The 24519-nt window shown below is 41.5% G+C and overlaps 1 protein-coding gene across 1 annotated transcript in view; it reads left to right on the plus strand.

The window, feature by feature from the left end:
- Nucleotides 1-24519, plus strand: part of GALNTL6 (polypeptide N-acetylgalactosaminyltransferase like 6) — a 1480702-nt gene that overhangs the window by 799981 nt on the left and 656202 nt on the right. The window lies entirely within an intron of this gene.

Here is a 24519-nt window from a genome sequence, read left to right on the forward strand (position 1 = left end):
AAGCTACCTGGGCACCTGCTGGAGAATGAAAAGAGCTGGCTTGACAATCACTGTCAGGCTTTTCAAAGCCCACCTTCAAGACACGTAGCACAGCTGTAAAATGCTAGAGAAAGGTGCCTGCTTTTCAAAAATGGCAGGCAGTCGGGAGGACAAGAAAGATTGCTTCTCTATTTAAAGCACTGTGAAGCCGTGCAGCACCACAGAGGTCAGGCCTGGCACAGTGCCCAGCACACACACAGAAGAGCTACCATTCATTCAACATTCACTAGGTGATGGGCAGTATGCTGTGCTGGGCACAGTCACTCAGTCGTGTCTGACTCTTTGTGACCCCATGAACTGTAGCCTGCCAGGCTCCTCTGTCCTTGGAGTTGTCCAGGCAAGAATACTGGAGTGGGTTGCCATTCCCTTCTCCAGGGAATATTCTCCACGCAGAAACGGAGCCTGCATCTCCTCCATTGGCAGGCAGATTCTTTACTAATGAGCCACCAGGGAAGCCCTTAAATGGAAATATGCTAAATATGCCTGATTCCACCTTCATGCTAACCTTGCAAGAGAGGGGGCATCACTATCCTCATATCCCAGAAGAGGAAAATGAGGCCCAGAGATTCAGTGATGCTTGCACTCAAAACCAGGTGGCTCAGTGGTCAAGATCCGCATGCCAGTGCAGGAGACTTAAGGGAGGTGGGTTCAATCCCTGGGTCGGGAAGATCCCCTGGAGGATGGCAGGGCAACCCACTCCAGTATTCAGAGAAGGATACAGTATTCAGAGTATACAATATTCAGAGAAGTACTCAGAGGAGTATCCAGTATACGGAGGGAGCCTGAAAGGCTACATGAGGTCGCAAAGAATCACACACAACTGAAGTGACATGGTGAAAGGTTGTTGCTAATCTGTGAAAGATGCTCAAACTCTTGCCCTCCAGAGGAGAGGAATTCAATCCAGGGCCAGTGACAGGCTTGATCGCTCAGAACTTTTGTGTAATAAAGATTTATTAAAATATAAAAGAGATAGAGAAAGCTTCTGACATAGCATCAGAAGGGGCAGAAAGAGTGCCCCCCCTGCTTGTCTTTAGCAGGACGTTATAGAGTTACTGCTGCTGCTGCTGCTGCTAAGTCGCTTCAGTTGTGACCCCATAGATGGCAGCCCACCAGGCTCCCCCGTCCCTGGGATTCTCCAGGCAAGAACACTGAAGTGAGTTGCAATTTCCTTCTCCAATGCATGAAAGTGAAAAGTGAAAGAGAAGTCGCTCAGTCATGTCCGACTCTTCGCAACCCCATGGACTGCAGCCCACCAGGCTCCTCTGTCCATGGGATTTTCCAGGCAAGAGGACTGGAGTGGGTGCCACAGAACTACTAGCAGGCTGCTAACTGAAGAAAGGAAATGTCTCAAAACTCAGAGACTGGCACCAGGCCCTTCACCCACAGCATGCATTTTGAGATAACATTGGCACAAGGTGAGTTGTCCTGGGCCATAAAATGATTGACATGAATCTTGAAAAAAGGCATGTTTCCAGGCAAAGACATAGTCTCATTAATATAGAGAATATCTGCAGGAGTAAAACATACTGGCTTGTCAAGTTGGTTCTGAGTCTTAGGTGGAACTGACTTGAAGGCATAGTCTAGGGTAAATACATAGTTCATTAACATCGCTTAAGACAATCATTTCCATAAGAAAAACGCAAAGGTTAGCTCAAGGTTTGAGAAAAGTTAAGTTTAGGTGGAGCTAGGTGTCGTCATGGCAACACAGAATTTTAAGAGATACCCCCTTTTAAATTTATATAGAGAAGGGGGGGGAAATCTAACACTTGTTTCCTCCTGCCACTTAAGAGAGAGGTACAAATGTCTGATACTTGCCTCCTATTTCCTCCATTTGGAGACCCCTGGCCTTCCTGCCAGTTACCCTCTCATTCCCTGCTTTTCTTTTAGGAGAATTATGTTGCCTAGGGAAAGGGGCATCGTTCTCGTTCTGTAATTGCTTCCAAGCTGATACAGGGCATTGAATTGGTCAGGCAACATATTCTCCTAACCGTCATATTGAGGGTCTCTGATCCAGGGGCCCCAAGTAGACCCAGCAGTTAGACAGATTGTGGAATGCAGTGTAGGAGTGATCCCAGGACAGGAAGGCATTGTCTTGAGGATCAAATGGCAGACTCAGGATTTTTGGAGTCAACAAAAGCAGGCTCACATAGATTATCAGGCCCATCTGAAAGTACAAAGTCAGAGCACAGAAAGTAAAGACATAAAATGATGTCACTAAGTCCTGGTCAGGGTGCCACCTCTTAACTCGAGTGTGATGTATCCATGAATCAATTCCTGGCACTTTGACAGCTGTGGGAGAAGAAAGAATAACCTGGTAAGGTCCTTAGAGAGATTGGCCCCCAGATCCCAATGTTTTTATCAGGACCTCAGTTCCTGGCTCAAATAGAGGCTTGCTTGACTCAGAGGCAGGGTCAAGAGTCACCTCCCAGAGTTCCATTAATGTACCTTTTGAAAAGTTGAAAGTTGAGTTACCTAATTAGTTAATTCCAAGGCTTCAGGGTCTATAACAATGTCTGTGTGTAAGAAAGGCCTTCCATAAAAACATTCAAATGGGGACAATCCCTCCTTTCTGGGAGCAGTTCAAGCCCTCATTAAAGCTATGGGTAGAACTTTAATCCAATTGTCCTGCATCTCTTGAGTTAATATGTGCAGATGTCTTTTGATAATGTCATTAGCTTGGGGTCTCCAGGAACAGTGTAAGTGATATTCTATTCCTGCTGCTGCTGCTGCTAAGTCGCTTCAGTCGTATCCAACTCTGCGCGACCCCAGAGACGGCTGCCCACCAGGCTCCGCCATTCCTAGAGCTTTTGAAACCCAGAGTTACAGCAGCTTTAAAGGCGGACCCATTGTCACTCTGAAGGCTCCATAGCAGCCCAAACCTGGGAATAATTTCATGGATTAAATTCTTATAAACCGCTTAGCCTGTTCACTATGACAGGGAAAAGTCTCAATCCATCCAGTAAAAGTATCCACCCAAACTTGTAAACAAGAATACCCATTAGTTTTCAGCATAAGAATAAAATCAATTTCCCAGTCCTCTCCAGGATATTTTCCACTTCATCGTAATACAGATTTTGCTGGTTTTTCAGTCTTTGGGTTATTTTTCTGACAAACCTCACATCTTGTGATAATGTTCTTTAAAGTTTTCATTACATTTTTACCTTCAAACAAGTGAGAAGCCATCTGGTAAGTACTCTCAACACCTAAATGAAAACTCTGGTGTAAACACTTAAGAATTTTCCATTGAGCATTTTCAGTAATCGTCCATTCTCCGACTGTAACCATCCTTTTTCAGTCATCTTTGTTCCTCTTTTCTCATATCTTTCTAATTCTTATTCAGTTATATTGTGGTTTTTCCTGTTCCACAGGACCTGTCCAGATCAAAGGCGTCAGCAGTGAAGGGGTTTCTTAAAGTGCCACTTTTCTGGCTTGACAGTCAGCCAGCTGATTACCTTGGGCTACTTTACTCCTATCCCTGCTGTGCCCTTTGAAATGCATAATAGCTATTTCTTTAGGACAATACATAGCAGTTAAAAGTCTTTCAGTCTCTCTGAAATGTTTAATAGGTTCTCCAGTTGCCATTTTAAACTGTCTTTCTTTCCATATTGCAGCACGAGCATGTAAAGTCAAATAAGCATAGTTAGAATCAGTGTAGATATTTACTCGCTGCCCTTTGCTTAATTCTAGAGCTCGGGTCAGAGCCACAAGCTCTGCTAGTTGAGCACTTGTACACTGGGGGAGAGATTTTGCTTCTAAAACCTGTTCAACCATCACCACAGCATAACCTGCTTTATGCTTCCCATCTCGAACAAAAGAACTGCCATCTGTAAATATTTCCATGTCAGGATTGTCTAATGGGGTATCCATCAGATCTTCCCAAGCTGCATAGTGTAAAGTTTGAAATTGGGAACAATCGTGATCAGGTGTTTCATTTTCCTTCTCAGGAAGGAAAGTGGCAGGATTTAAGTTTCCACAAACTTTAAGCTTGGCTGTTGGTCCTTTTAACAACAATGACTGATATTTAAGAAGCCTACTGTCTGTCATCCAAATACTAACCTTAGAGTTTAAGATTCCACTCCTATAGGCAGCTGGTGAGGCCCTCGGGGTTACGTCAAAACTCCCAAGGCCATACCTTTTCTTTCAGTGACAAACAAATTAAATTCTGACCCTGTGGCCAAGCTCAAAGCAGGAGCTTGCAGGAGACCAGTCTGAAGAGCCTTAAAAGCCTTTTGAGTATCTGGAGACCAAACCAGCTTGTCGCTTTAGGCCCGCTGAATCTCAGTTATAAGTTTATATAAAGGCTGGGCAAGTTCCCCATAACCCAGAATCCAAAAGTGGCCTGTGATTCCAAAACATCCTCTCAATTGTCTTCAAATCATAGGTAGAGGATGATTTAATATAGGTTTAATTCTAGAAGGCAAATTGAAAAACATTTGGCTCATTCGGGAATTTCAAACAGTAGAGTACAAGGATTAGGCACCACAGGGTGTAAAGGAACTACCATCTCATTTATTATGTAAATATTACACTAGTCCCCATTTACCATTTGATTTCTTTATACCCAAAATAGGGCTGTTGCAGGGACTCTTACAGGGAATTAATAGCCCCTGCTCCTTTGAATTCACAATGATGGGTTTCAACCCTTCCTTCATCTCAGGTTTCAGAGGATACTGTTTTTCACGTGGAAATACACGTGGGTCTTTGAGCTTAACAACTACAGGAATAGCATGCTGTGCTCGACCCACAGATTTTCCATCAGCCCACACTCTAGGATTTACATTTTGTTCAATTAAAGGGAGATAAAAGAAGGACTCCATATTCATGAAAACAGAGGCATGGACCTTGCTCATTATATCCCTCCCCAAAAGTGGTGAGGGAGACTCTGGCGCAATCAGAAGCTTGTGTGAAAATAGCACAGAGTCCCAGTTGTAACTTAGAGGATGACTGAAATAATAACATTTGGCTCATCCAGACAGTCACATTATGGAAGCAGATCAGGAAGAAAGCGGGCCAGGGGCTTCAGTAAGCACAGAGGAAGTTGCCCCAGTGTCCAAAAGGAAATCAATGGATTGCCGCCCCACCCCCCACCCCCAGTCATTAATGCCCGGGGTTCCTCAGATGAATTAGGATGGGAGCTTGTGTGGGGACCCCTGGGCACCTTCAGTCCTGATTATCTTGAGAGTCCAACCCCTGACACCTACGGCTCTGGGAGCAGTCTCTCCTCCAGTGTGGTCCCTTGCAGACCAGACAGGGAGCCTGGGGCGGCTTAGATGCCTGAGGGCAATCCCGCTTGAGGTGCCCCTCCTTTCCACAGTAATAGCAAGCCCATCTCTTTTCTCCTGGGTCCCTCTGGGCATTTTTCTCAGGCTGTTTAAGAATGGTTCTGACAGCCGTTCTATTGTCTTTCTTTCCCTCATATTGTCTCCCATAATAGACTGTTTGAGCCCGTTGCAACAGATTGCCTAAAGTCTGATTTGGTCCATATGCCTGTTTTAATAGCTTACAGCAGATATCTGGAGCCGACTGAGTGAGAAATCTATCTTTTAAGCTCACTCTTCCCTCTTCACTTTCAGGATCAATCTCAGTGAATCTGCAAAGGGCTTCTCTCAGTCTATCTAGGAATTTACCAGGAGCTTCCTTCTCCTCCTGTTCTATATTTGCCAATTCGGCATAGTTTAAAGTCTTAGCACACGCTTGCCTGAGTCCTTCAAGAATACATCTGACAAAATGATTCTGATCCCATCTTCCTTTAGCTGTGTTATAGTCCCAATCTGGTTCTATAGTTGGGACAGCCTGATTCCCAGTGGGGAGGGTGGTTATCTCATCCTCTCTCTTCCCTACTGATTCATTACCAAGACTTTCATCTCCATAGGCAACCACTTTCCCCAAAACTCGAGTTCTCCAGTCAGGAGTTAGCATTGTCCCAGGACATACATCTCTCCAAGAAAGGTCAGAAAGTAAAGTTAGTCCCATAAAGGCTGCTATATATATATAATCTCGACCACAATTGGGACTGTTTGAAATTCTACTGAGACTGAGGCAACCCTTCCTAGGGGAGTTCCCTGACTTTTAGTTTGCTCAGTTTGGAGCCCCAGATACCAGGGCAAAAAGGGGGAGCTGAAGGTTTCACACCCAAATCTATACCCTTAGGACATTAAGTCTAGCGTGTCTCACAGAGAGAAAAATGGCAACACATATGCTACTTCTACCCATTTCCCTTGTTTTCTACAGAACCGGCCTAATTGTAAAACAGTATTATAATTAAGAGACCCTCCAACCGGCCACCGTTGGCCATGCTCCAATGGATACCGTGGCCATGCAGGATCACAGAGGAAGATCAGACATGTCGTCTTTAAGCTCTGGGGATCAAATCTATCCCGGTTTTTCAGGATACAGTTCAAAGGAGTGAGGCTGGAATTGTTAGCTCCCAGCTGTAAGAGAGAAAGAAAAGTGACCAGTGCCCTCTTTCTACCAGAGGCATCCCTCCCTGCTCTAGATGGGGGTGTAGACAGACTTACTTCCCTGGTCGGACTTAGTCTGTCCCTTACTGACAGACACCATACTCGTCCCTCCCAGCTCTGCCACCGAGGCAGGGTGAAGATGCACCAGGGGTGGGCCTGATGGCATCCCAGACTGATGTCCAGATCCTCACCATTAAAACCTTGCTTGCTTCTGATGCCACCTGGGAAGCAATCAGAGTAACCTTCCAGAATGCCTCTCAAGCTAAGACTGCTGGGAGAAACATTCATCTCCCTGAGTGCCTGTGCATGACCCTGAGTATATTCCTGACCACAATAAGACCAGTACAAACATAAAACGAAGATGTTTCTTCCGAGTGTCACCTCATCAGTATCAGAGGTAGTAAAAGAGATGGTGAAGGGCTGGCCAGCGAGGAAAAAGTGATTTTTGTCCTCGAGTTATTAGGGCCAGTCCTTCCAGTTCATTCTCACAGATTCCACAGAAAGAATATCTAAGGAATTGGGACAAAAGCCATTGGAGAGCCTCCTCTGGTCCACTAAGAGCTAGAGTTACCAAGAGAAGCCCACTGTACTTCCTGAGTAACCTTTAACCTGAGAGATGCTCTTAGATCTAGAGCTCCATCTAGCTTCCAAACTTTCGACTCATAGTGAGGTTAGGCACTTCTAGATACCAATCCAAGTTTGGGACCTAAGTAACAGTATACAGTAACAGCATAGATCACAAATCCCTTGAAAGTCTATAATCTGACAGATTAGGTTAGAAGTTCTAATTCCCAAGAAGTTATGAAGTGGTCAAAGAAACAGGAAAGTTTGACCAAGAAAGGAGAGATCACTCCACACGTTTTGTCCATCTCTGGCTGCTCCCTTCGCAGGGAGGTTGGGTGTCTCTTGGCCTTGGCAAGTCAGCGTAATTCCCCGACAGGTTTCTGCCATCAGCCATATGAGGTCACCGTGGATCCGCAGAGCAGGGCTCCTCACTTGTTTCACACAGGTCATGTCATTCATTTACAGAAGCACACAGTAGAGTTAGTAAAGTACAGCAGAATATATGCTTGCTAGGAGAACAAAGAACTAGAGCTCCAAGCATCCTTGCCTTGTCCTAAAGAATCCCGGACGAGCCCCTAACATGAAAGGTTGTTGCTGAACCACGAAAGACACCGGGCTTCTTGGCCTCCAGAGGAGAGGACAAGGCTTGATTGCTCTGAACTTTTGTGTAATAAAGTTTTATTAAAATATAAAAGAGATAGAGAAAGCTTCTGACATAAGCATCAGTAGGGGGTAGAAAGAGTGCCCTCTGCTAGTCTTTAGCCGGACATTATAGAGCTACTAGCAGTCTGCTAATTGGAGAAAGGAAATGTCTCAAAACTCAGAGACTGGCACCAGGCCCTTCACCCACAGCATGCATTTTGAGATAACATTGGCACAAGGTGAGTTGTCCTGGGCCATAAAATGATTGACATGAATCTTGAAAGAAGGCATGTTTCCGAGCAAAGACAGTCTCACTAACACAGCTTAAGAGAATATTTGCATGAATAAAACATACCGGTTTATCAAGTTGGTTCTGAGTCTTAGGTGGAACTGACTTGAAGATACTCTAGCATAAATACATAATTCATTAACATTGCTTAAGACAATCATTTCCATAAGAAAAATGCAATGGTTAGCTCAAGGTGTGAGAAAAGTTAAGTTTAGGTAGAGCTAGGTGTCATCATGGCAACACAGAATTTTAAGAGAAGGGGAAAAAGTCTAACACTTGTTTGCTCCTGCCACTTAAGAGAGAGATGCAAATGTCTGACACTTGCAGCCTATTTCCTCCATTTGGAGACCCCTGGCCTTCCTGCCAGTTACCCTCCCAATAGCACACACACAGGTGCTCAAAACCAGACTCCAGAGCTCACCCATAGCTAGTGTGTACCTGTTGTTTAGTCACTCGGTCATGTCTGACCCTTTGAGAGCCCGTGGACTGTAGTCCATCAGACTCCTCTCTCCATGGAATTCCCTAAGCAAGAATACTGGAGTGGGTTGCCTTGCCTTTCCCCACAGGATATTTCCTACCCGGGGTCAGACCTGCATCTCCTGCACTGACAGGCAGAGTCTTTACCCATCGGCCACCAGGGAAGCCCTTATTGGAGCATGGTTGGTTTACAATGCTGGGTTAGTTTCTGCAGTGCAGCAACATGAATCCGCTATACATACTCATACATCCTGCCTTTTGGATTTTCTCCCCATTTAGGTCACCACAGAGCACCAAATAGGGTTCCCAGAACTATTTTATTGAAATTCAAATGGAGGTTTTCATCTGTGCTGCAAAGCAGTAGCCTTAGAAAAGATAACCTTTCTGCTCTCTCCTAGAGATTTGATTTCTTCTTACTTGGTCTGTTCATGTTGTAATATTTTCCCTGCAAGGTTATGGAGAGTTTATTGATGCCACTGTAATTAAAATGCTCCCCCACGTCACATGACTTTCTCTTTAAATGTTTTATCTCCCCTTGTGTGTTTCTACAGTTCTTTTTAGTAATGGTTCTCTCTTTTCCTTTTTGTTCTTTATGACGGATCTTTATCTAAAAACCATGTGAATATCTGCAAATTATACCTTAGAGTCACAGTTGAATGCCTCCGATGTCTAAACCATTTCTCTTCTCTATTATCTCAAATATGCATTGAAATGCTAAAAATTTAACTAACAGTGATTCAAGAAGAATTAACTTGATATATCAAGATGAAGTTTTGTTTATCATGCTCAGAATCCAAGTATTTTTAAGAGTTTTATTATGGTACGTCTTTAAGTGCATTCCTGCTGATTTCAAAAGTGATGAAAATTGCCTAATTTTCACTTGAATCACTTAATTTCCACATCACTTATTTACTCAGTCAATCCCTTGTACCCCACAATATAACAGTCATAGTCCTAGGGAAATGGACAAGGAGAGGTGAAAAATTTCAGGGCTGGTCCATCTAACTTTTTAGTAGGCTTTAAATATTCAAAGGTATAGGTCATGAAGCATGCGTCTGACTCTTTGCAACTCCATGAGAGGCTCTTCTGTCCATGGGATTCTCCAGGCAAGAATACTGGAGTGGGTTGCCATGACCTTTTCCAGTGAATCTTCTCAACCCAGGGATCAAACCCATGTCTCTTAGGTCTCCTGCATTGATCGGAGGGTTCTTTACCAGTAGCACCAACTGGAAGTCTAAGTCATGAAGTCTCCTGGTCTAAAACCTGCCTCTGGTAGATTTGTCTACAATTGCTTATTCAGACTCTGCCTCCAATTACAAGGCATGGAGTGTTTATACGCCAAGCAGTGTTTACACACCAATTATGTGTCCTACAATTAAATTCAGTTCTGACTCTATTTACCAGGTTCCTCTGTCCATGGGCTTCTCCAGGCAAGAATAATGGAGTGGGTTGCCATTTACTACTCCAGGGGGTCTTCCTGACCCATGGATCGAACCCTCGTCTTTTTTGTTGGCAGGATTCTATACCACTGAACCACCTGGGAAGCCTCAAAAAGAGTATACATATATCTTATTATAAATCACAATATCAGTCATAAACTATAAGTAAGCAAACTGCATGAAAGTTGAGAGGGATAGAGGATTGTGTATATGATAATTCATAATTTAGTCTGTTGATCTATTACAGTGTTATCATGTATCTCTGTGCTATGTATGGTATTACAAATTCATAGAGCCACAGAAAAAGAGGCAGTCAGAAGTATAATAATAATAATCCTTTATTTTAGTGAGTGATTGGGCTTTCCAGGTGGCTCAGTGGTAAATAATCCACCTGCAATGCAGAAGACCTGGGTTCTACCCCTGGGTTAAGAAGATCCCCTTGAGAAGGAAATGGCAACCCCCTCCAGTATTCCTGGAAATCCTGGGAAATCCCATGGACAGAGGAGCCTGGTGCACTATGGTCTGTGAGGTTGCAAACAGTCAGACACGACTGAAGTAACTTAGCACACGCATAGCAAGATGAGCTGATACTGGTGTAGGGTTGATCTCTTTTAAATTAATTTTTATTGGGGCATAGTTGCTTTACAATATCGTGTCAGTTTCTGTTGTACCAAGGTGAGTTGTTGTCAGCAAGGTGAGTCAGCCATACTTATACATACATCCCCTCTTTTTTGGATTTCCTTCCCATTTAGGTCACTACAGAGAGTTAAGTAGAGTTCCTTGTGCTATACCATAGGTTTTCACTGGTGATCTATTTTATACATAGTATCAATAGTGTATACGTGTCAATCCCAGCCTCCCAGTTCACCCCACTCCCACTTCCCCCACTTGGTGTCCATACATTCATTCTCTACATCTGTGTCTCTATGTCTGTTTTGCAAATAAGTCCAACTATACCATTTTTCTTTATTATAAGATGACTAGTGTCCTTATATGTTAAAGGAAGCTTTGACTCAGACAAAGAAGGAAGATGGCCATGCACAGACAGAGGTGGAGGTTAGATTCATGCTGCCATAATCCCAGGAAGGCCTGTGGCTCCCAGGAGCTGAAAGAGGCTGGGAAACTTCCGGTCCAACACCTTGAGTTTAGACTTCTAGACTTCGGAACTGAAAGATAATATATTTCTGTGGTTTTACAACTAATTCTTCTTCTACTGCTATCTCTTGTTGATGAAAACTTATCAATAGTTCATTTGGGGAATAAATAGAAAATTTGCTCAAGCCAAATTTGAGGATTAAAACTCAAGAACAGCAAACCAGAAAGCTCCAAGAACTATGCCTCCTGTTAGAAGTCAAAGCACAGTTATATAAACTTTTTGAGACACAGGGCTGTACATTCAATGATGTATTATTGACAGTTTACATAATCCAGATCTAAGCACCACGTGACACCTTAAGGGATCAGGAAGGAATGCTATCTTTAGGGAGCTGTCTTGCTGATGCTAGAATGCTGCTCTTTATGGCTGAGCAGGTGTTTCTGCCAATGGGGGAGGTTCGGTTGATGCATAATGTAGATACTTGATGCACAGTAGAGGGAAGAGAGAAAAACAAAGGGCAGAGAAGAATTTTTTTCTGTTTAAATGTTTCTTGTTTTGCCATAAAATGTTAATTTTATTTCACACTCTTCAAAGTACTGCTATCTCACCACCCCCCTGAAACTTCTCCATCAAGACCACCAGTGACCTCCACAGTACTCAAGCCAGTTTGTTGTCCTTGTTCAGTCACTAAGTCTCGTCTGTCTCTGTGGCCCCTGGACTGCAGCATGCCAAGCTCCCCTGTCCTTCACTATCTCCAAGAGTTTGCTCAGATTCATGTCCACTGAGTCAATGATGCTATCCAACTGTCTCATTTTCTGCTGTCCCCTTCTAATCCTGCCCTCAATCTTTCCCAGCATCAGGGTCTTTCCCAATGAGTCAGCTCTTTGCATCAGGTGGCCAAAGTACTGGAGCTTCAGCATCAGTCCTTCCAGGGAATATTCTGGACTATTTCCTTTCAGATTAACTGGTTAGATCTCCTTGCAGTCCAAGGGACTTTCAAAAGTCTTCTCCAGCACCACAATTCGAAAGCATCAATCCTTTGGCATTATATCTTCCTTGCATGCCTATTGGAAAAACAGTAACTTTAACTTGGTCACTTCTTATTACTCATCTTTCTTAAGCAACTTTCACAGTCATAATGCATGCAATCAACAAGTTTCTCCTCCAAGGTATACTTTCTTCACAGAGTTTCCAGAATATCCAACAGTCTTAATTTTCCTTTTATGTCATTAGTTGCTTCTTGGTCTTTTGCTATTTCCTATTCTCCCCCTTGTTCTTCATGTGGAGGTAAGTGCTTCAGGACTTAAACTTGGGCTTTTCCTCCCCTCTGTTTGAAAGACTCCCTTTCTGAGCACATCCAGCATCTCTCATCATGCTGGTGACTCCCTGATAGAGACATCTATCCTCAACTTCTCTCCTGAACTCTGGATCCATTCAGTAACTGCTTCTATGGCTGTTTTGCTAGTGTCTGTTTGCAATACAGCAGCCAGGTTGATCCTTGTGTGTAAGTGGGAAGACCATGTCACTGGTCTGCACAGAGCTGTGCAGTGGTTTCCATTTGACTCAGAGCAAAAGCTGGAATCCTCACAATGGCCTGAAGATACTTCCTGAGCTCATCTGCCTGCATCCCCTCCATCCTCCATGAGCTCTGCACCTGCACACTGGCTTACTAGCTGTCTTTGAATAAATCCGCAATACTCTCTTCCAGTTCTTTCCTCGGGTATCTGCTTGCCTCTCCCCACGTACTCCTGGAACCGTCACTCAGATCTCACTCACTCAACAAAGTCTCCTCTGGCCGCCCTGCTGCATTTAGGAGCTGCCTCAGCAGCCATAGCCCCCAACCCTTGGTTTCCTACCTCAGGCTTCATTTTTGATATAGAGTATAATGTACTCCACAATTTCATCAGGTAATAGGTTCTATCCCCACCCCCACTATTTTTGTATACTAAAATGTAAGCTCTTTGGGACTTCCCTGGTGATCCAGTGGTTAAGACCCTTCACTTCCACTGCAAGGGGTATGGTTTTGATCCCTGGTCAGGGAACAAAGATCCCACATGCCAAGCAGCCAATAATAATAATGATAAAAATAAAATAAAAGCTCTTCAAGGACAGTATTTCTAGACTTGCCCTTGATATTATCTGCCTTATGCCAAGACCCTTCAGTTCAGTTCAGTTGCTCAGTCGTGTCCAGCTCTTTGCAATCCCATGGACTGCAGCATGCGAGCCCTCCCTGTCCATCACCAACTCCCAGAGTTTACCCAAACTCATGTCCATCAAGTCAGCGATGCCTTCGAGCCATCTCATCCTCCGTCATCCCCTTCTCCTCCTGCCCTCAATCTGTCCCAGCATCAGCGTCTTCTCAAATCAGTCAGTTCTTTGCATCTGGTGGCCAAAATACTGGAGTTTCAGCTTCAGCATCAGTCCTTCCAAAGAATATTCAGGACTGATTTCCTTCAGGATGGACTAGTTGGATCTCCTTGCAGTCCGAGGGACTCTCAAGAGTCTTCTCCAACACCACAGTTCAAAAGCATCAATTCTTCAGCGCTCAGCCTTCTTTATAGTCCAACTCTCACAGCCACACATGACTACTGGAAAACCCATAGTTTTGACTAGATGAAACTTTGTTGGAAAAGTAATGTCTCTGCTTTTTTTTTTAATTAATTAATTTATTTATTTTTAATTTTTTACTTTACAATTCTGTATTGGTTTTGGCATAGATTGACATGAATCCACCACAGGTGTACATGCGTTCCCAAACATGAATCCCCCTCCCACCCCCCTCCCCACAACATCTCTCTGGGTTGGAAAAGTAATGTCTCTGCTTTTTAATATGCTGTCTATGTTGGTCATAACTTTTCTTCCCAGTAGCAAGCATCTTTTAAATTTCATGGCCAAGATCCTGGCATACACTAAATGTACAGAATGAACTAAAATCAGTGATATCTACATTACTGGACAATAATTCTGATGTTGAGACTTTTGTTATTTTTGCTGTTGGCTTCAGATATGAGTAAAGAGTCGGATAGGAAATATTGGAATTTCCACAACACTTTATACTTACCAGTATTTCTATGTCACCTGGATGAAAATAATTATTAGAAAACGATTGTGGCAATTGTGGACTTTTTTCATAGATCATTCTTGTTTTATATTGTTCTCTGAATTCTCATGAAATGAATGAATTTTTCTCCCGTAGGTCATTGGTCAATCGTTAAATCAAAAATTAAAACATAGCTATTCTGTTTTGGGCACTGTATCTCGTGCAATGCATTGCATTGTCTAGCTCAAAACCAATTTACATCCACGCAGTGCTGATTGCTTCTACCAAATAAACTTCCAAAAATTTCATCTGAATAATTTGGGGGGGGAAATGGTAATAAATGTTCAGCCAATCTCACACTGAAACCTAATGGCTGTGCCCCCAACTGGTAAAGAAAAATTGTGTGAGGTGCTGAGTGTAATCTTATCTATTGATTGCCTTCATTCTGGAGTCAGTGAAGGGCAAAAAAAAGGAATGGTTAAATGAAAGCAATAAAATATTGTGATTTATTAATAGAAAGACTATGTCATATCCATCTGCACATCTACAAAATTGCTTATTTGTCCTTAATGTATTTTCAGACAATGTTTTCATTTTAGGAACCAAGATGATGACCAAGCCACTTTCCAGTCATGGTTGTCTCCTCTCTGAGGAAAAACAAAAACAAAAACAAAAACAACTTTCACTTATATATGATGGCTCATGGTAAATTACTTAAGATGTGTTCAGATAACTGGACATATCTCATGATTCCCTTCAATCTTTATTCTCAGGGGTTTTGATTTCTCAGGGAGAGTGATTCAGACAGAGACAGGCTTGGCAGCAAAAAAATAAAAAGAAAAAAAATCAGATTGCAGTTGACAGGTGCAGTATTGGGCATCCAAAAAGGCAATCAGGCAGGAATTTTTCCAGAGGGTTATAAAGTATGACATGTGAAGTTTGCTTTTTCCACATTTTCAAGGTAGAGACAGGAATATATTTATATATTCTCCTTAGCAAATTGGTTCATGGGAATTTGCCTGAATTTCAGTGAACCCTGGACTTAGAATTTCAGATTAGATAGAAGTTGTTTTTTTTTTTTTAATTCCTTTGCGATTGGGTTTTATTTTTTACTTAGCATAAGGCCCTTGGGCCTTTCCTGGTGGTTTAGAAGGTAAAGAATCTGCCTGCAATGCAGGAGACCTGGATTCAATCCCTGGGTCAGGAAAATTCCCTGGAGAAGGGAAGGACTATCCACTGCAGTATTCTTGCCTAGAGAATTTCATGGACAGAGGAGCCTGGTGGGCTATAGTCCATGGGGTTGTAAAGAGTCGGACACTACTATGTGCTGTGTAGATAACAATTTCTTTTTTTTCATAATGCTCTTAAGAGCCATCCTAGTTTTACATAGATAGATCGATCGATCAGTCCTTTTTATGGTCAGGTAATAGTCCATTGTATAAATGTATCAATGTATCAATGTATCAATATATCAAGGTTGTTTATCCAGTCATTCTCTGAAGTACATGTGAATTATACATTGGAAGTACATTCCCAATTTTTGGTTTTTGTTTTTTCACAGTACTATGTATTTTTAAGAAATTGTTATTGGAGTTTATCTGCTTTACAATGTTCTGTTAGTTTCAATTGCATAGCAAAGTGAATCAGCTATACATATACATATACATATACCCACTCTTTTTTGGATTTCCTTCCCATTTAAGTCACCACAGAGCATTGAGTAGATTTTCTTGTGCTAAAGTCGGTTCAGAGTCTGTATATGTTCAGAATACGATCAGCCCTCAGAGAAGACCCAAGTTAAGATGGCTCTAGACAGGGAAATAGCATCATGTTTCTATCAAAGGATTCATTCACATCAGGTTCTTTTTTAATTTATTTTTTAATTGAAGTTTAGTTGATTAGTTAATAGCCTCTGAATAATGTGTTCAGTTGACCCTTAGATTTATTCTGTGGAAAGAGTTGTGAATAAGAAAATATTTTCATGCCAGATTGCCTTTGGCAGAGTTTACTTGAACTCAGATACTACACTGATTATATTTAATGAATTAATACTATAACTGTAATACCAAAAAATACAGCAAGTTTTGCAAAAGTGGTAGGTCCTTAGACAGCACCTGTGCAACATGTTGATAAATTGGGGATTCAGTATATAATGTGATAGACATATATTATTGACAGTCTCAGGTTTGATGTTGTCCATGCTTGAGAGAAGTGTTGTCTAAATAATACACTTCTAAACTACATTATTGGACTGAGTTCCTCTATCACCCTATAATCAACCTTGTCACCATCATATGACCAACCAGAATACCATGTGTCCTGTGTCTCATGAAGCTCTGACAATTCACAATGAATTTGGCCCTGTAAATGTAAAAAACAGTGGCTCAGTGGTAAGAACCCACCTGCCAAGCAGGAGACTCAGGTCTGATCACTGGGTCGAGAAGATACCCTGGAGAAGGAAATGAAAACTCATTTTAGTATTCTTGCCTGGGAACTCCCTTTGACAGAGGAGCCTGGCAGGCTACAGTCTATGGGGTTGCAAAGAATAATACACAACTGAGCAACTGAGCATGAACAAAGGCAAAAACTAGAGAGATGCTTGAGATGATTACTGAAGCAGAAAATGTGTTCTTGGATTTTGCATCAGAAAGAAATAGAAAAAAAACCAACAACAATTCACTGTGCAACTAGATTAACAAGGCAGAATGTTTGTTCCAACTGATAAAATGCCTGGATTATATCACATTGTTAAAATGGTATGGTTACATTATTTTTAAATATGTACATAAAATATAAAGATGCCTAGAGCAGGCCTGGTGGCTCAGATGGTAAAGAATCTGCCTGTCAACCAGGAGACCCAGATCTGATCTCTGGGTTAGAAAATACTCTGGAGAAAGAAATGGCAACCCACTCCAATATTCTTGCCTGGAAAATCCCATGGACAGAGGAGCTTAGCAGGCTGCAGTCCATGGGGTCACAAAGAGTTGGACACAACTGAGTGACTAACACTTTGAGATTTTCAGTTCAGTTCAGTTCAGTCACTCAGTCATGTCTGACTCTTGCCCACCCATGGACGGCAGCATGCCAGGCCTCTCTGTCCATCACCAACTCCCAGAGCTTGCTCAAATCATGTCCATTGAGTCCGTGATGCCATCCAACCAACTCATCCTATGTCATCCCCTAATCCTCCTACCTTCAGTCTTTAAAAGCATTAGCATCTTTTCCAGTGAGTCGGCTCTTCACATTGGGTAGCCAAAGTATTATGCCGTCAGCTTCAGCATCAGTCCTTCCAATAAATACACAATGGAGTATTACTCAGCCATTAAAAAGAATACATTTGAATCAGTTCTAATGAGATGGATGAAACTGGAGCCGATTATACAGAGTGAAGTAAGCCAGAAAGAAAAACACCAATACAGTATACTAACACATATATATGGAATTTAAAAAGATGGCAATGATGACCCTGTATGCGAGACAGCAAAAGAGACACAGATGTGTAGAGTGGACTTTTGGACTCTGTGGGAGAGGGTGAGGGTGGGATGATTTGGGAGAATGGCATTGAAACATGTATACTATCATGTAAGAAACGAATTGCCAGTCTATGTCCAATGCAGGATACAGGATGCTTGGGGCTGGTGTACGGGGATGACCCAGAGAGATGTTATGGGGAGGGAGGTGGGAGAGGGGTTCATGTTTGGGAACACATGTACACCCGTGGTGGATTCATGTCAATGTATGGCAAAACCAATACAGTATTGTAAAGTAAAATAAAGTAAAAATAAAAATTAAAAAAATATATATATAATAATAATAAAAAAGAAAAACACCAATACAGTATACTAACACATATATATGGAATTTAGAAAGATGGTAATGATAACCCTGTGTGCGAGACAGCAAAAGAGGCACAGATATATAGAACAGTCTTTTGGACTCTGTGGGAGAGGGAGAGGGTGGGATGATTTGGGAGAATGGCATTGAAACATGTATAATATCATGTAAGAAATGAATTGCCAGTCTAGGTTCAATGCAGCATACAGGATGCTTGGGGCTGGTACAGTGGGATGACCCAGAGAGATGGTATAGGGAGGGAGGTGGGAGGGGGGTTCAGGATTGAGAACTCATGTATACCCGTGGTGGATTCATGTTGATGTATGGCAAAACCAATACAGAATTGTAAAGTAAAATTTAAAAATTAAATAAAATTTAAAAAATATGCAGGACTGATTTTCTTTAGGATTGACTGGTTTCGTCCTCTTGCTATCCACGGGATTCTCAAGAGCCTTCTCCAGCAGCACAGTTCCAAGGTATCAATTCTTCAGTGCTGTCTTTTTAATTTCTAACTCTTACATCTGTACATGACTACTAAGAGATAATTATTTCTAGTAAAGCTTTCTCTAAAGAGGTTCTTAGTGATTACATTTCTTATCTCTTTAGAAAAATGTCAGGAATTAGCTCAGTTTCCCCAGAATAAAACAGAAGCTCAACTTGTTAATCTGAGGACATTTTTAGCCAGGGACAGAATTATAAATTTAACTCAATATAACCCTGTTTTGGAGGAAAAGTATAATTTTGCTTCACAGCAAAATTTTTATATGCACTTGTGTCAAGTAGAAATTGTTGGTAATCACTCATTATTAGAGAACTGCAAATCAAAACCACAATGAGGTATCATCTCACACTAGTCAGAACGGTTGCCATCAACAAGTCTACAAACAATAAATGCTGGAGAGGGTGTGGGAAAAGGGAACCCTCTTACACTGTTGGTGGGAATGCAAACTGGTACAGCCACTATGGAGAAGAGTGTGGAGAGTCCGTAAAAAACTGGAAATAGAACTGCCATATGACCCAGAAATCCCACTGCTGGGCATAAACACCAAGGAAACAAAAACTGAAAGAGGCATATGTACCTAAATGTTCATTGCAGCACTGTTTACAATAGCTAGGACATGGAAGCAACCTATATGTCTATCAGCAGATGAATGGATAAGGACGTGGTGCTACATATACACAATGGAATATTACTCAGCTATATAAAAGAATGCATTTAAGTCAGTTCTAACAACGTGGGTGAACCTGGAGCCTATTATACAGAGTGAAGTAAGTCAGAAAGAGAAACACCAATACAGTATATTAATGCATATATATGGAATTTAGAAAGATGGTAACAATGATCCTATATGCAAGACAGCAAAAGAGACACAGATGTAAAGAACAGACTATTGGACTATGTGGGGGAAGATGAGGGTGGAATGACATAAGAGAATAGCATTGTAACATGTATGTTACCATATGTAAAGTAGATGACCAGTGCAAGTTCAATACATGAAGCAGGGCACTCAAAGCCAGTGCACTGGGACAACCCAGAGGGATGGGGTGGGGTGGGAGGTAGGAAGTGGATTCAGGATGTGGGGGGCGCATGTGTACCCATGGCTGATTCATGTCAGTCTGTGGTAGGGGCCACCACAGTGTTGTGAAATGACTGTCCTTCAATTAAAATAAATAAATAAAATTTTAAAAGGCGGGGTGTGGTTGGTGGGGTGGGAAAGAAATGGATTGTGAGTTTGGGATTAGCACAGGCAAATTATTATATATAAGATGGATAAACAACAAGGTCCTACTGTATAGCACAGGGAACTATATTCAATATCTTATAATAAACCATAATGGAAAAGAATATGAAAAATAATATGTATATATGTGTGTGTATTTATATATATATATATAACTGAATCACTTTGCTATACAGTAGAAATTAACATTGTAAATCAACTATACTTTAATAAAATAAATTTTAAAAATTGTGTTGGTGTATATGTGGTTTTCAGAGTTATGTTTTATTAATGAATTTATCTTTAAAATTAAGTGGTGTTATTTTTAAAAGGATCTGCATTTTTAATGTGAAAACAGTATAATTAGGAAAGACGTATTATGGAATTGATTCTATTGCATCAGTGGTTTTATTTATGAGGACAGACAGTTTTCCAAATGACTGTCCTAGTACCAATGACAATATTGTACAGTACCTGTTGTTGTTTAGTCACTAAGTCCTATCCAACTCTTTTTTGCAACCTCATAGGCTGCAGCCCACCAGACTCTCTCTGTCCATGGCATTTCCCAGACAAGTATACTGAAGTGGGTTGTCATTTATCTAGTATAATGTTTTTCAGATTATGAGTGAGAAACCAAAACTCAACCTTTTGATTCAGAATCAGTATTTTTTAAATATAATAATAGGATGGGGGAGAAAACACATACCAGAAGCATTGTTTCAGGAAACGTCTGTTTTCTACATTTGTACACATGTACGTTTGTGTGTGCTTTCTCAGTGTAACATATCTTTGATCAAGAAAGTGTTAGAGTACTGATGTATCCAGATTTATCATGGGAATGACAACTCCATTGCAAATTAGATTTAAATTAATTTATCAAATTTTAAGTACACAATATATGTGTAAAAATTTACCCTCCCCCCCAACCTTCTTATAACCATCCTCTTGCTATGAATCAATTGACATTCAAGTTAAGATATGTACTGCAAGAAGAGACCTGAAAAAAATCAGTGTGTGCTGGGTCATCATTGTTGAGTACAAGCATTCTCTTTCCTTTACACTTTTAAACTGTATACAGCTACAATTTACTTTCATGTCAGAATTGCTTCTGAAGTTTTTATGCAGTAAAAGTAGTGTTTCTGAGCACTAAAGGAGTGCTCACTGAAGCACTGCTCTAGACTGTCTATTTTGCAACAAGGGGATAATAACAGAAATTATCCATATCATAGAAGCATGGAAGATGATCCATGGAAGGTCCACTAAAGCTCTATCTTGTATTTATCATAGATTAAAATTATTTCCATTTTAAATTGACTTTATTTTTTAGGGTAGTGTGAGGTTTGAAGCAAAATTAATTGAAAGGAACATACATAGATTTCCCATATATCCCTACTCCCCCAGTGCACAGCCTCTTCCATTTCAGCATCTGCAGGCAGTGGTGCCTTTGTCACAGTTGATGAACCTATATGCACATGTTGTAATCACCCAGAGTCCAAATGTTAACTTAGGATTCATCTTGCTTTGTGTATTCTTTGGATTTGGACAAATGTATAGCTTCAGCAACATGTGAACTGGGACAAATGTATAGCTTCAGCAATACGTGAACCGTGAATTCCCTGATGTTCAAGCTGGTTTTAGAAAAGGCAGAGGAACCAGAGATCAAATTGCCAACATCCGCTGGATCATGGAAAAAGCAAGAGAGTTCCAGAAAAACATCTATTTCTGCTTTATTGACTATGCCAAAGCCTTTGACTGTGTGGATCACAATAAACTGTGGAAAATTCTGAAAGAGATGGGAATACCAGACCACCTGACCTGCCTCTTGAGAAATCTGTATGCAGGTCCGGAAGCAGCAGTTAGAACTGGACATGGAACAACAGACGGGTTCCAAATAGGAAAAGGAGTACGTCAAGGCTGTATATTGTCACCCTGCTTATTTAACTTCTATGCAGAGTACATCATGAGAAACGCTGGGCTGGAAGAAACACAAGCTGGAATCAAGATTGCCGGGAGAAATATCAATAACCTCAAATATGCAGATGACACCACCTTTATGGCAGAAAGTGGAGAGGAACTAAAAAGCCTCTTGATGAAAGTGAAAGAGGAGAGTGAAAAAGTTGGCTTAAAGCTCAACATTCAGAAAATGAAGATCATGGCATCTGGTCCCATCACTTCATGGGAAATAGATGGAGAAACAGTGGAAACAGTGTCAGACTTTATTTTGGGGGGCTCCAAAATCACTGCAGATGGTGATTGCAGCCATGAAATTAAAAGACACTTACTCCTTGGAAGGAAAGTTATGACCAACCTAGATAGTATATTCAAAAGCAGAGACATTACTTTGCCGACTAAGGTCCGTCTAGTCAAGGCTATGGTTTTTCCTGTGGTCATGTATGGATGTGAGAGTTGGACTGTGAAGAAGGCTGAGCGCCGAAGAATTGGTGCTTTTGAACAGTGGTGTTGGAGAAGACTCTTGAGAGTCCCTTGGACTGCAAGGAGATCCAACCAGTCCATTCTGAAGGAGATCAGCCCTGGGATTTCTTTGGAAGGAACGATGCTAAAGCTGAAGTTCCAGTACTTTGGCCACCTCATGCGAAGAGTTGACTCATTGGAAAAGACTCTGATGCTGGGAGGGATTGGGGGAGAGGAGAAGGGGACGACAGAGGATGAGATGGCTGGATGGTATCACTGACTCGATGGACATGAGTCTGGGTGAACTCCGGGAGTTGGTGATGAACAGGGAGGCCTGGTGTGCTGCAATTCATGGGGTCGCAAAGAGTTGGACACGACTGAGTGACTGAACTGAACTGAACTGATAGGGACATACAGACTTCCCCTGGTCAGCCAGCCAGTTCAGTTGCTCAGTCATGTCTGACTCTTTGCAACCCCATGGACTGTGGCATGCCAGGCTTCCCTGTCCATCACCAACTCCCAGAACTTGCTCAAACTTCAAACTCGTCCATCAAGTCAGTGATGCCATCTAAGCCTCTTATCCTCTGTCGTCCCCTTCTCCTCCTGCCTTCAGTCTTTCCCAGATCAGGGTCTTTCCCAATGAGTCAGCTCTTCACATCAGGTGGCCAAAGTATCAGAGTTTCAGCTTCAGCATCAGTCCTTCCAATGAATATTCAGGACTGATTTCCTTTTGGATGAACTGGTTGGATCTCCTCGCAGTCCAAGGGGCTCTCAAGAGTCTTCAACACCACAGTTCAAAAGCATCAATTCTTTGGCGCAGTGGTAAAGAATCTGCCTGCCAATGCAAGTGACATGGGTTTGATCACTAATCCTGGAGGAAGACACGGCAACCTGCTCCAGTATTCTCGCCTGGGAAATCCTGTAGACAGAGGAGCCTGGCAGGCTATATTCCATGGGGTTTTAAAAGGGTCAAATACAACTTAGTAAGACTAAACAGCAACATAGTGACATATAATCATTATGGCATAATTTTACCACCCTAAAAATTCTGTGTTCTGCTAATTCATACCCTCCCACTTCATACCCTCATACCAGCCCCTGGCCACCACTGGTCTTTTTACTGCCTACATAGTTTCACCTCTTCAAGAATGTCATATAGTTCTAATCATATAGTATATAACCTATTAATATTGGCTACTTTCATTGAGTAATATGCACTGAAGCTTCCTCTGTGTCGCTTCATGGCTTGACAGAAGTGCTGTGTAATAGTCCTTTTCTGGGTGTATTACACTATCTACCTATTGAAGGACATCTTGGTTGCTTTCAAGTTTTGACAATTAGGAATAAAGCTTCCATAGACATCTTTGTGCAGCATGGGCATAAGTTTTCAGCTCCTTTGGGTAAATACCAAAGAGAAGTAGGATTACTGGTTTTTATGGTAAGAGTATGTTTAATTATTTAAGAAACTACCAAACTGTCTTCCTAGTAGCTGTAGCATTAGCGTTTCCACCTGCACCGTATGATAATTCTGGTTGTTCCACATACTCACAAGCATTTGGTGGTATCAGTATTCTGAAATTTGGTTAGTATTCTGAATTTGATTCTGATAGTATGTAATGGTATCCCATTGTTTTCTAAATTTGCATTTCTCTGATGATATATGATATGGAGCTTCTTTTCCTATTCTTATTTCCCATCTCTATCTTCTTTGCTGAAGTGTCAGTTCATGTCTTTACATCATTTTTTAAATTGGGTTGTTTATTTTCTCACTCTCAACTTGTAATCATTCTTCATATACTTTAGATAATAGTCTTTTATAACATGTCTTTGCAAATATTGTCTCCAACCTATGTCTTGTCTTCTCATTCTCTTGATATTGTCATTAAAATAGAAGAGATTTTACTTTTAATGACATCTGCTGCTGCTCCTGCTAATTTGCTTCAGTCCTGTCCAGCTCTTTGCAACCCCATGGGCTGCAGCCTACCAGGCTCCTCCATCCATGGGATTTTTCCAGGAAGAGTACTGGAGTGGGGTGCCATTGCCTTCTCCGTTAATGACATCTAGCTTATCAATTATTTCTCTACAGGATCATGCCTTTGGTCTTGTGTCTAATAAGTTGTTAACACACACAAGATCATCTAGGTTTTCTGTGATATTATAATCTATGAGTTTTTTAGTTTTACTTTTTACATCTAGGTCTATGATGCATTTTGAGTTAATTTTCGTAAGGAAGCAAGGTATCTGTCTGGATTCATTTCTTCTGTGTGTGGTCATCTAGTTGTTCCAGCACCGTTTGTTGAAAAGACTGTCTTTGTCCACTGCATTATTTTTGCTTCTTCATCAAGATTAGTTGACTACATTTATGGGACTCTATTTGGGAGCTTTCTATTCTATTGACCTATTTGTCAATTCTTTCACCAATACTATACTGATTTGATTACTATAGCTTTATGGTAAGCCTTGAAGTCAGATTGTGTCAGTTCTACAACTTTATTCTTCTTTAAT

Source organism: Oryx dammah, unplaced genomic scaffold (genome assembly GCF_014754425.2).
Source record: "Oryx dammah isolate SB20612 unplaced genomic scaffold, SCBI_Odam_1.1 HiC_scaffold_1, whole genome shotgun sequence".
NCBI classification, from domain to species: Eukaryota; Metazoa; Chordata; class Mammalia; order Artiodactyla; family Bovidae; genus Oryx; species Oryx dammah.